The 10,619-nt window shown below is 46.7% G+C and overlaps 1 long non-coding RNA gene across 1 annotated transcript in view; it reads left to right on the top strand.

Moving 5' to 3' along the window:
* The first annotated feature begins 2,983 nt into the window (after positions 1-2,983).
* Positions 2,984-10,619, top strand: part of LOC128085858 (uncharacterized) — a 30,470-nt gene continuing 22,834 nt past the window's right edge. The window contains exon 1 of the long non-coding RNA XR_008209133.1: positions 2,984-3,656. This is a non-coding gene — a long non-coding RNA (uncharacterized LOC128085858). The remainder of the gene's footprint in view (positions 3,657-10,619) is intronic.

Here is a 10,619-nt window from a genome sequence, read left to right as displayed (position 1 = left end):
TTAGAGGCTGGCTGAAGAAGATCCATGTATGCTGAAATTTAAGTGCAAACAGTGACAGTCAGCAGTAAAGGGAATCAGGGTAATAGCATCTCACAGAACAGTACTCCTCTGTGGTATTTTTGTTTTAAAATCTGAGGGTTTTTTCATTCCTGAAAACTAAAGTTTATATATCATCTCACAAGTGCATTAATCCTTACTGTGTACTGGAGAAGAAAATCAAACATCTGAATTATTAAGAGAGGTGCCTGAATGGCTGGAAAACTACTCATCAAATTTTCATCCATTAATTTTGTACAGTTTTCAGGACACAAATGAAGCGTTCCTCATCCTGTCTTCCTACAGGACTCTAAGGTGGTTACACCACATCTAGCTGGCATAGAAGGCCGGGTGGGGGAGAGAAGAGAAAGGAAGTGTCACATCCTCTGCTGTGAATAGCCAACACGCTAGCAGCCACGCTGTGATGAATGCTTAAATCCTTCCTCTGCCTGCTTTGGAGCAGGGGCCTGGGATAAGGCCCTTCTGCGGTGTGCCTTAATCAGCAGGTCTCACTGCCCGGGTCTCTTTCAGGCTTCCCAGCTGAAACGGCTCTGCTTTGTACAAACTAATTAACTATTCAGAGGATTGGAGTGAAAAGGGATCTGTGGCTTGGGGTGGGGGTGCACATCCAGAAGGCCTGTTTCTAGTCTGCTGCCATGAATATTTAATCACTTTGTACAGAGGGGAAGAGTTTCAAAAGGAATCCCTGAAATTTCTGGCTCGGCAGCTTGGGTATTTAACGGAAAAGAGAGAGCCTTGGGTTGGAGCCCCTTTTCAGTATTAGGCAGCATATGGGATTCACAAGTAAAACCTCGAGAAATGCTTTGACCACTTTGCTCTTCACATAATTTCAGAGCCCACGTGTGAGATGCGGCATTCACAGGTAGGTACCAATCGCAGGTACTCAGCTGAGTGGAAGAAGGCCTGTCTGCCCACCCAAGTTAGCTCTGCAGTACATCTCCTGCAGACCTGTGCAGTACTGCCAGGCTTCCCTTGCTGGTACCGCAGCACTGCAATTCCCTCCAGCACGAGGAGAGCAAGGTACTCACCTAGCTGTGCATTGCGTAATAGACAGAGAGGAGAAAAATTTCAGCACTGCAATGTCACTGTAATTAAGTGCCTCCGAGACTTTTTGCTTTGGGGCTGTCATTTAGTAATGTAGTTTTGCACCTACCTGACAAGAGTTTAGCTATTGCCTTTGGCAGCAGCAAGATTTTTTCCTTCCTTCTGGACATGCATTGCCTGCAGAGAGCACAGGATCTGAGTGGGTCTCCTCGGGTCAGCATAGGAACACAGTGCTGGTTGGCTTGTGTTGCAGTATTCTTCATACTGTATTTCTCCTTAAGAGCACCCAGGATTCTTTGTCACTGCGCTACATGTATGAATAAAGAAATCTGCTTGTAGGTGTTTTGTCTGTTGCTCTGGGATCAGAGCAACCTTCCCTGTATATTTTTACAACTGCATAGGAAGGGTAGCCATGTATCATAGAATCATAGAATGGTTTGGGTTGGAAGAGACCTTTAAGATCATCTAGTTCCAACCCCCTGCTATAGGCAGAGACACTTTCCTCTAGAGCAGGTTGCTCACAGCCCCATCCAACCTGACCTTGAACACCTGTAGGGTGGGGCATCCACAACCTCTTTGGGCAACCTGTTCCAGTTTCTCACCACCCACAGTAAATAACTTCTTCCTGGTATTTAGTCTAAGTCCACTCTCTTCCAGTTTAAAGCTATTCCCCTCATCCTGATGCTACATGCCCTTATGAAAAGATCCTCCCCAGCTTTCCTGCAGGCCCCCTTAGAATCATAGAATCATAGAATCACCAAGGTTGGAAAAGACCTAAAAGATCATCTAGTCCAACAATTACCAAAAGCTCCCACTAAACCATGTCCCTCAACACAACATCCAGCCTTTCCTTGAATACCCCCAGGGTCGGTGACTCCACCATCTCCCTGGGCAGTCCATTCCAGTGCCTGACCACCCTTACTGAAAAGTAATACTTCCTAATGTCCAGGTATCCCTTCAGGTATTGGGAGGCCTCTGTAAGGTCTCCTTGGAGCCTTCTCTTCTCCAGGCTGAAAAGCGCCAGCTCTCTCAGCCTGTCCTCATAGTGGAGGTGCTCCAGCCTTCTGATCATCTTTGTCCCCTCCTCTGGACCCGCTCCAACAGCATAATGTCCTTAGGTGGGGGTACCAGAATTGGACACAGTCCTCTAGATGGGGTCCTCATGAGAACAGAGCAGAGGGACAGAATCATCTCCCTTGACCTGCTGATCATACTTCTCTTGATGCACCCCAGGATACGGTTGGCCTTCTGGGCTGCAAGAGCACACTGCCAGCTCATGTAGAGTCTTTCATCAACTGAAATTGATGAAAATCCTTCTCCTCGGGGCTGTGCTCAAGCCATTCTCCACCCAGTCTGTATCTGTACTTGGGACCGCCCCAACCCAGGTGCAGGACCTTGCACTTGGCCTTGGTGAACTTCATGTTGTTGGCATGGGTGCATTCCTCAGGTCCAGGTCCCTCTGGATGGTATCCCTTCCTTCCCGTGTGTCATTTGCACCACAGCCTGCTGTCTGCAAACTTGCTGAGGGTGCACTTGATCCCACTTTCCATATTGCCTACAGAGTTCTAAATAATGCCATCCCAGCACCGATCCCTGAGGAATGCCACTCGTCAGGAGTTACAGACTGCATCACTTCCACCTGTATCTTTACCTAAATGTGATATACGTATCTGTATCAATTAAACTGTAGTGTTTACAGCCTAGAAATGATTATTTATTGACCTAATAAAGCTTTCCTCCCCAGCACCCCGCCAAACTTCGCTTATCTGATCACTGCAGTAATTAAACAAGAAGTTCATTATGGATGTCCTGGATTCAGAGAAATGCCTACAGACACGCTTAACTTTCTGAGCGAAGTCCCTCCCCTACCCAGTAACACGATTTCAGCGAAGCACAGCGGCTGAACCGGGCCCCACATCGCGACGCCGGTGCTTCCCTGCCGCCCACCAGCACTGCCTGGAGGCACCGGTTCGGGACCGCAGCTCTCCGCAAAGCCGAAGCCGCGGTCCCGCTTGCAGCGCAGCCCCGGAGCGGAGCGGCCCTGCCCCCCGCGCAGATGTCCCGCCTGGCCGGCCCGCTCCGCCGCCGCACGGGAGACGCCGCTCGGGAAATCTGCCGCCGTCGGCAGAAGACAAAACCGCCGGCAAGCCGTCGGCCGGCGATGAAAGGAGCGGGAGAGCGGGAGCGGCCCCGCAGAGGCCCCTCCGGAACAATGGCGGTCCCTCAGGAGCCCGCGGCCGAGCGCTGCTGACAAAGGCGCTGGCTGCACCGGGCCGCAGCTGCTGCTTCGCGGCACGGCGAGGGAGCGCGCGTTACTTTCATCCAAATCCTCTTAGGCGGTGTGACCGCCAGCAGCGGGCAGCGCTCACGCTCCGCGCCGATCCGAGCGCAGAGGGGCGAGTTCCGTGCGGCGCCTCGCGCGGTGACTGTGGGGATGGAGCTGGGAGCGGGGCGGCGGAGGGGCGCGTGACGGAGCGCGGTGCTGTGCCGGGAAGACGCTGAACTTCTCGTGTGCTGAGGAGCCAGATGAGCAGCACAAGTCATTAGTCACCCAGGTATTTACAGTGTTTTTCCTATTTCCTTTCTCCCATGGCCTCTGTGGTCAGAGGTATAAAATTCCTAGGCACTCCCACCTAAACACAAGTTTCCTGTTTATGCTCTCAGTGGCTTTTATGTTTAGCTGTTAAAACCCGTTGTCTAAAGTACCATAAAACAATACGAACAGAGTCTGCAGGTGAGCAACTGGGGGAAAAAAAGGATAGAGCGGAGAAAATGAAAGGCACCAAGTTGGAGCTGTGCAGGTCTGGCTGCGACGGGTAGGAGGGACACAGCAGTGTGTGCACATAGCAGTGTGAACACAGCACTGTGTGCACATAGCAGTGTGTGCACATAGCAGTGTGTGCACATAGCAGTGTGAACACAGCACTGTGTGCACATAGCAGTGTGAACACAGCACTGTGTGCACATAGCAGTGTGTGCGCATAGCAGTGTGAACACAGCACTGTGTGCACATAGCAGTGTGTGAACATAGCAGTGTGAACACAGCACTGTGTGCACATAGCAGTGTGTGAACATAGCAGTGTGTGCACATAGCAGTGTGTGCACATAGCAGTGTGTGCACATAGCAGTGTGAACACAGCACTGTGTGCACATAGCAGTGTGTGCACATAGCAGTGTGTGAACATAGCAGTGTGTGCACATAGCAGTGTGTGCACATAGCAGTGTGTGCACATAGCAGTGTGAACACAGCACTGTGTGCACATAGCAGTGTGTGCACATAGCAGTGTGTGTTGTTTAGAGAAGGCCGTTTCCAAGTCATGCTGCCATCACAACAGCCGTAGGAACGTCGAACGTAGAATCGCCAAGGTTGGAAAAGACCTCCGGTCCAACTGCACACCCACCACCAATATTTCCCTGCTAAACCATGTCCCATAGAGTAGCACCTAAATGTTAAACCGGTTGTAGATGTGCTGTGGTGAGCATGAGTGGTTGATAGCACTGAATCCATCAAACTTCTGGTGCTCACCGTATACATTCAGGCGGCTCTCATTGGAGCTTTCAGGCTCATTTTATCAGAATATGTGTGTAACAAGGTGATAGCACAGCTCATTGACTCATTTTTACTTTCCCTCAGTTATGCTGAGTATAAACATAGCATTCTCATTGGCTTGTATTACTATAGAATTAAAGAATAATCGTAGCAGTTCAAACCAGACCTCAACCTACCAGAAAATTCATGCTTTGGACTAACATGGTTTCTGTGACAAGCTTTTGTTCATAACACTGTGATGTAAGGGCAAAGTGTCAATATTGTCTTTGAATATTTGATTGATTTGGCTGACCAGACACTTACAGCCATTTAAACACGGTTTTGTGTATTTAATTATATCATACATGATGTCATTTTTCACTACTGACACCTTTGACATTTAATTTATTTCAGCCAATAATTGCTAAACAATAATTAAGCTTTTACTACTGTAACTGCTTGTCATGATCCTTGTATCCTGCCAAACAGGTGACAGCAGGAGCAGCAAAGTTTATGTTTCATATATTTATTTGCTTTCAGATATTCAGATTTATTTGCTTTCAGCTTAAACATCAGTAATTTTGCAGAGTTTCTGTGTCCAAAGGAAGGACTGGGACCAAAGCATCACATTAAAGCATCTCTGCATTCCCTTACAGAGATTAGAGTAGTAGAATGGATTAATGTGTTAGAAATCACAACATATATGGGGAGAATATTTTATGTATATATATATGAAATATATTACATATATCTTATAGATGTATATATATCAAATATAAATTTTTATATTTATGCAGTGAGGTTTCTAAAATGTCTGGAAGAGCTTCATATACAGTAACTGTGGTGTCTTTTAGACATCTCTGCTTTTATACTGGCAACTCTCTCATATGAGTGGTATCTCACTTCAAATTTTTTTTCTAAATAGTTATAGGGCACAGATGATCTTTTTCCCGAGCATTATTAGGTTTTCTGTGCATGGTGCACAGTGGAGCACTGGCTGTTGTTTGTTAGTTCATGTTGAAGGTTTGATTTTTCACTATTCTGAGCCTATGGAGCCCTTCAGCAGCTTCCCCATTTAAACAACGTGCTACCTGGAGTGTGGCGTGGACTAAATACTTGTTTGTGGCTGGAGTGCACCCAGTGGGCTCCTGAAGCACATTTTCAAGTGCGTGTTTTGTCTGAAAGGCGACGGGCTCATCTTTTCCAGGTGTGCTCCACAATTCAAAGCAGAGCGCAGTAAGTGGGAACAACTGGGAGATTTGCTTTGAAGGTGGGTTCCTGATCCAAAATAAGTATCATTGATGCACCAAAGTATTCAGGCTTGGACCTACACATCACAGTGCTTTCAGATCCTCCATTTAAGGATCACAACAGCATGTTTCCAAATCTCAGCTTGCGATAACTTCATCAGAGCCCTGATGAAACAAGTTCTTTCCCTGTCTTCCCACAGTCCTCCCAGTCCCCAGCTGGCATTCCTCTCCGCCACTGCAGAAAATAGAAAGAAAATAGTGTATTTGTGAGCACTTCTCTGGGCTGGCTGTCAATAGAAAACAAACATAGACTCTGCAGACCAAGCTAATTCATAGATGAAATGAAACATTACAGAAAGCGAGAGAGGAAAAGAGGAAAGAGACAGGAAATCTTTTAAAAAGTCAACAAAAAGGAAATACTTGAATATAGTCTTGATTCAGCAAATCCCTTTGGTTTCACACTCAACATCACGGCAAAGGCACCAGCACCTGGGCCCCGTGTAGGCAGAAGGTGGCCGGGAAGTGACTCACTGTCACAGGAATAGTGAGAGGAAGTCTCAGAACATGGGTGTGGGGGTTTCTGCAGGGAAAAGAAGGTCTCTCAGCTCACACAAGGTTACAAAACTCCATATGTGCAGCAGGGCCAGCTCTGGGTATTTTCAAGCTAGTATTTTCAAGAAGCAGTGCTACGAACATCCGACCGGCAGTAACGTTCTAACAGCAGCTGAGAAAGTAGGAAGGGAAAAGGCTGCTTTAAGACAAGCAATCAGAAACCTGTTGAATTTGTAATTTTACCAACTTTTGCCAAGCCCAGAGCAGACCTGACCACTGGGTGGGTCTTCTGCAGTGAGACACAGAGTCAGGCAGACACCAATGGGGTGCCCAGGGCAGGAGTGGCTCGAGCTGACAGTCGCAAACTTTTCAGCAGATGTGGACCATTTTCTCCTTCCAGGTGGGAGTCAGACAAAACTCTGTGGCTTTTTCTGTTTCTCTGAAAATCCTGCAACGAAGCCTAGCTCAGCAGTTTGAGAGAAACTTGGCTCCGTCCCTGTGAATTTAATAGAGAACAAATCCATGCAAACCCAAACTTCACAGAGCAGCCTTAAGAACTCCTGATGCTAGGACTGCTGAAATTAATTTAGTGTCCCAGCTTATTTCCCGAGTATAAGTGTACAGTTTCTGTTGGTCAGCTCTCATGAAGTCAGTAGGAGTTTTGAAGCACATTCCATTGCTACTTTCCATTATCCATGGGTGTTTCTCCACTGGCAGATAAGCTGCATCCCCAGCCCGAGCCAGCTGAGCCAGCTCCATGCAGCTCTGCTGGGCCAGGGCTTCAGCTCAGACCTGACACATGGCTCTGGGCGACCACAGGCCGGCTGCTCCATCAGCTGTGAGGTCAGAAGAAATTCCAGAAGACTGGGAAGGGGAAAAGGAGGACGGCAGATAGCAGTAACCGAGCTGTGTGCAAAGTGTATTTCTAAGCCTTAGAAAAGCAGTTAGATGTGAGATGTGCACGTGAGAATTCACTCTTCACTCAATTCAGTATTGGTTGTGTTTATTTTTAAACTGGAAGAAAAGGATAAAATGCAGAAAACATCTGTTGCCCAAATACCCAAAGTTGATCCTGAACAGCTCTAATATATACAGTTCTGGCTTGATAAAGGACACCACGTGCACTGCGTATATACATTTGTACATACACAGCACATATTGTATGGCAGCTTATCTGTGGGATGGAGTCTTGGAGCCCTGTCAGGTCAAGGCGGGATGCAACTACAAAACTTTTTTGGAGCAATTGAAAGAAGAGATCTTATTGATAAGTAATCCAAAGGAAAGGGTGTTAACAAATACTTGGAGTATGTGCAGGCAAGGATAAAAAAATAGTAAGCATGGAAAAAAGAGAAGCTCAAACCGAGGACATAAAATAGGTCCCTTTACTTAAATCTTTCTACTTCCAAGCAATGAATCTGTGTTCATGGAGCTCTGCACCTCTTAGTCTCCTGTCCCCTCACTTTCTGTGAGTTTATGTGGTGAAGGAACTGTCTCTATCCATGCAGCACATATGTAACTTTCATGAGTGGCACAAACAGCCTTACTCCTGTCCCTCAACAACAGCACTATAATACTTTCTTCCTTCTGGACTTCTGTGTGCCACAGGATTTCCCAAATATGCATAACTGCTCTGAAAATATCAACCCACTGCTAGCAAATGTTCAAATGAGACAGGCACCCAGAAATGCCTGGGCTAACACATCCTGGCTTCTGTTGTATTTTACTGAGCATACAGAAGCATTGTGTTGTTCCCCATTGAATTCAGAGCTGAATTGCCAGGTCTGCATTGAGGTTCGTTTTAAGTCCAGATCTGGCACTTCTGTATCTCAGTGATGTACAGCTGCTGACACCAGTGCCTTCTCAAACCAAACTGTGTGCTAAAAGAGAAATACACCAGTGAGTGCAGCTCTCCTTCCAGCACTGTGCAAGTTCACCCCGCAGGGCTGGCACGAAGCTGATTGGGATGTGCCTCGCAGGCAGTCACACACGGGCTCTGTCTGGCCATAGCTTTGCTCTACAAAGCTGCAGGCGGCTTCAGTATCAATTCTGAAATTGCCTGTGAGGAACCAGCTTGCAGTTCTGGTCAAACACACCCAGGTCTCCAGACACTGAAGGCAGCCTGGGATTCTTTAGCCACGTCACCGGCAGCTCCTGGGGGCATGTTCTGCAAAGCACTGTTGAGCTACAGCAGTCTTCTATCTCCCGTGCGGGCATGGAGAGACACAGAAACCTAAGAACATGGGTGAGCCAAAGGTGTCCCCAGATCACAGCACTGAAAGACCATCCTGACAAAACTACACCAAACTGAATGAACACATGAGAGAAAGTTGTAACCCTTTGGTTACCCCATGTGCAAGACAGATGGCAGGTTTTTTAACAGAAATACTTCTGTTAAAGGGTAAAAAAACTTCTGTTAAAGACCCTTCACTAAGGGTCAAGGAATCCGCTCCTCCCAAACAAGGCTCTCCTTAATATGTGGCTCCCTAAGTACCAAGGGCATGAGGCAGCACAAGTAACCATCAGCTCGAGTTGTGTGGGATGAGAGGAGAAGGAGCCTCAGACAGACGCTGTCGGAGATCTGGCAGGGCATCCTGTCAAGCAGAGTGAAAATTTCAGACATCAGCAGTTTGGTCTCAACCTACTGCTTTGCATGTGGGTTTTACTAACTCAAGCTTGTACAACAGATGCCACAAAACGTCCCCAGACACGTCTAAGAGACAACCTACAAGCAGCTCCCGCCTTCCTACACATTTTATGGGTTTAATCCATAATGCGAGAGTTTGATCGCAGTCATGTAAATGTTTGAACTAAATGCTTGATTTAGACCTGGCTCCCTATCATGTCTTATTTCTGCTTGGGTTTGTTGGGAATACAAACCTTCTGACTGTGGATGTGTCATCTATTTTGTTTCTGCTGACTTTGGCGTGTGAACGTATCCTGCTTGTAAAGATGACAAGGCCGGCCCCCGCTGCGGCCAGCTGGATGTGTCTCATAAGTGACTACCTCCTGTTGAAGTAAATTGTTTTTTTCTTCAACAGAAGCCAGGAGACTTCTGCAATAAATGGCCCAAGATGTTGGAATGCCCAAAATCTCTAAGAACACAGGTTGTCAAGGCATTACATATCGAGTTCGGGGAGTGGTGGCCCACAGAACTAGTCCTCCAAAATTTTGTTTCTGGAACGGGAGCTAACATGGCTACTGTAATGGGGATCAGCACCAGAGCTCCCTGTGCCTTAATCTCCCTGAGCTGAAAGCAGAATAGTCATCCACCAAATCCACCCAAACCAAATATTCTCACGTTGTCTCCTCTTAAAACTTTTTATGCTGATAATGAAATGCAAATGGCCCCAGGAGTAATGGCCTAGACAAGGGGCAGATAGTTGAACCCATATGCATATTGCTCTCTTCAATTTGTTGCACAATGGCTATGTTACCAGTTAGAGGAGCTCAAGGAAGGCCTGAAAGTGCAAAGGATCCAGATGAAATTTTACTTACCACATATTTGAGTAATTATCTCTATAGTGACATGATTCACTTTTCATTCTTGGTAAATTCCTCCACAATGTACTCCTAGGAGTCCACTGTCTGTTCCAAAAGCTTTTGCATCCTCTCTTTAATGAGGATCAGATGCATCCTTTTAATTTGGACCAGCTTATTCAAGTTTGGACTGCTGTGTCAGAACTCTTAGAAATATATCCTACACTCATTTGAGAAAAAAAATTGACACAATCCGAAAAGTGAACGGGGCCCATTGGAACAGAGCCATATTGGTGCTATTCAACTTAAAAGCAACCAAACACAACACTAAACATTTTATGTAAAGGGAGAAGGTATTTGCCACTGTTGCATATGTTTCAACATGTGTGCGTACCCTGAATTAATCCCACCACATCCTAATCTGAGCTGGATCCCAGCTTCTCTCTCTTTTCCTCTCCGTGGAGTGGAGGAAGTCAATCCTATGGACCATGGTCCAGGAAGCCCAGATGTGTCTGAAAACAAGCCTTGCTTGACATTTTGCCTCTAAATTTCCCTTCTGCATTGGAGACCCGCTGTGAATACAGACATATGTTTTTAAAGAGACACAGTTTTGTCTTGCTGATCGCAATGTAATTAGAAAGCTATTTGGCACATACAGGAACTTCTGTACTAATTTGGCGCTATCCCATCCTGCTACTGGCAGCATTGGT

The sequence above is a fragment of the Tympanuchus pallidicinctus genome, unplaced genomic scaffold (genome assembly GCF_026119805.1).
Source record: "Tympanuchus pallidicinctus isolate F22 unplaced genomic scaffold, pur_lepc_1.0 scaffold3, whole genome shotgun sequence".
Classification (NCBI taxonomy): Eukaryota; Metazoa; Chordata; class Aves; order Galliformes; family Phasianidae; genus Tympanuchus; species Tympanuchus pallidicinctus.
Note: the sequence above shows the minus strand (reverse complement) of the source record. Positions and strands in the feature narration are given on the sequence as shown.